Below are 2,500 nucleotides of genomic sequence, written 5' to 3' on the forward strand. Positions count from 1 at the left end.
GAGACGAGCGAAGGGCGATGCGCGGCGTCCCGGAGTCTATACGGGCCGACGGGAATCGATGAAGTTTCGTTCCGAGTCGACCGAGAGGCGATGCGCGGCGTCCCGGAGTCGATACGGGCCGACGGGACTTGTGAAAATTTCGGTCCGAGACGAGCGAAAGGCGATGCGCGGCGTCCCGGAGTCTATACGGGCCGACGGGACTCGATGAAGTTTCGTTCCGAGTCGACCGAGAGGCGATGCGCGGCGTCCCGGAGTCGATACGGGCCGACGGGACTCGATGAAGTTTCGTTCCGAGTCGACCGAGAGGCGATGCGCGGCGTCCCGGAGTCGATACGGGCCGACGGGACTTGTGAAAATTTCGGTTCGAGACGAGCGAAGGGCGATGCGCGGCGTCCCGGAGTCTATACGGGCCGACGGGACTTGTGAAAATTTCGGTTCGAGACGAGCGAAAGGCGATGCGCGGCGTCCCGGAGTCGATACGGGCCGACGGGACTTGTGAAAATTTCGTTCCGAGTCGACCGAGAGGCGATGCGCGGCGTCCCGGAGTCGATACGGGCCGACGGGACTTGTGAAAATTTCGGTTCGAGACGAGCGAAAGACGATGCGCGGCGTCCCGGAGTCTATACGGGCCGACGGGACTCGATGAAGTTTCGTTCCGAGTCGACCGAGAGGCGATGCGCGGCGTCCCGGAGTCGATACGGGCCGACGGGACTTGTGAAAATTTCGGTCCGAGTCGACCGAGAGGCGATGCGCGGCGTCCCGGAGTCTATACGGGCCGACGGGACTCGATGAAGTTTCGTTCCGAGTCGACCGAGAGGCGATGCGCGGCGTCCCGGAGTCGATACGGGCCGACGGGACTTGTGAAAATTTCGGTTCGAGACGAGCGAAGGGCGATGCGCGGCGTCCCGGAGTCTATACGGGCCGACGGGACTTGTGAAAATTTCGGTTCGAGACGAGCGAAAGGCGATGCGCGGCGTCCCGGAGTCGATACGGGCCGACGGGACTTGTGAAAATTTCGTTCCGAGTCGACCGAGAGGCGATGCGCGGCGTCCCGGAGTCGATACGGGCCGACGGGACTTGTGAAAATTTCGGTTCGAGACGAGCGAAAGGCGATGCGCGGCGTCCCGGAGTCTATACGGGCCGACGGGACTCGATGAAGTTTCGTTCCGAGTCGACCGAGAGGCGATGCGCGGCGTCCCGGAGTCGATACGGGCCGACGGGACTTGTGAAAATTTCGGTCCGAGTCGACCGAGAGGCGATGCGCGGCGTCCCGGAGTCGATACGGGCCGACGGGACTTGTAAAAATTTCGGTCCGAGTCGACCGAAAGGCGATGCGCGGCGTCCCGGAGTCGATACGGGCCGACGGGACTTGTAAAAATTACGGTCCGAGTCGACCGAAAGGCGATGCGCGGCGTCCCGGAGTCGATACGGGCCGACGGGACTTGTAAAAATTACGGTCCGAGTCGACCGAAAGGCGATGCGCGGCGTCCCGGAGTCGATACGGGCCGACGGGACTTGTAAAAATTACGGTCCGAGTCGACCGAAAGGCGATGCGCGGCGTCCCGGAGTCGATACGGGCCGACGGGACTTGTGAAAATTTCGGTCCGAGTCGACCGAGAGGCGATGCGCGGCGTCCCGGAGTCGATACGGGCCGACGGGACTTGTAAGAATTTCGGTCCGAGTCGACCGAAAGGCGATGCGCGGCGTCCCGGAGTCGATACGGGCCGACGGGACTTGTGAGAATTTCGGTCCGAGTCGACCGAAAGGCGATGCGCGGCGTCCCGGAGTCGATACGGGCCGACGGGACTTGTAAAAATTTCGGTCCGAGTCGACCGAAAGGCGATGCGCGGCGTCCCGGAGTCGATACGGGCCGACGGGACTTGTAAAAATTACGGTCCGAGTCGACCGAAAGGCGATGCGCGGCGTCCCGGAGTCGATACGGGCCGACGGGACTTGTAAAAATTACGGTCCGAGTCGACCGAAAGGCGATGCGCGGCGTCCCGGAGTCGATACGGGCCGACGGGACTTGTAAAAATTTCGGTCCGAGTCGACCGAAAGGCGATGCGCGGCGTCCCGGAGTCGATCCGGGCCGGGAGCCTGTCGGAACATCGTCAAATGAGCCTCGGTTAATTTCGACAAAGTTCCCGGAGTTCAAAATTTTTTCGATAGCCCGCGGAGGTTTCGCCCCGTAAGCCGACCGTGCTACCACCGTACCGGCGCCGACGTCCTAGCGGCCAGGCTCCTACTAGTAAGAGGAGCGAGTCGGTCGGGCCGGTCTCCCGTCGTCCGCCTGCTACGCCGTACCGGTACGTGCTCGAGCACGATACGTACGTCGGCGTAGACCAGGAGCGGGCGTTCGCGGACCGTTCCGTGCCTCGTACCAAAGAAACTACGCGACTCGCGTTGTTTCATCTATCGTCACTGCATTACCGCGGGTCGGTGTCTCAGACCGAATGGCCCTTGACGCGGTACCAAGAAGTTCGGCTCTCCGTGAAACACG

The sequence above is a fragment of the Neodiprion fabricii genome, unplaced genomic scaffold, assembly GCF_021155785.1.
Source record: "Neodiprion fabricii isolate iyNeoFabr1 unplaced genomic scaffold, iyNeoFabr1.1 ptg000043l, whole genome shotgun sequence".
NCBI lineage: Eukaryota > Metazoa > Arthropoda > Insecta > Hymenoptera > Diprionidae > Neodiprion > Neodiprion fabricii.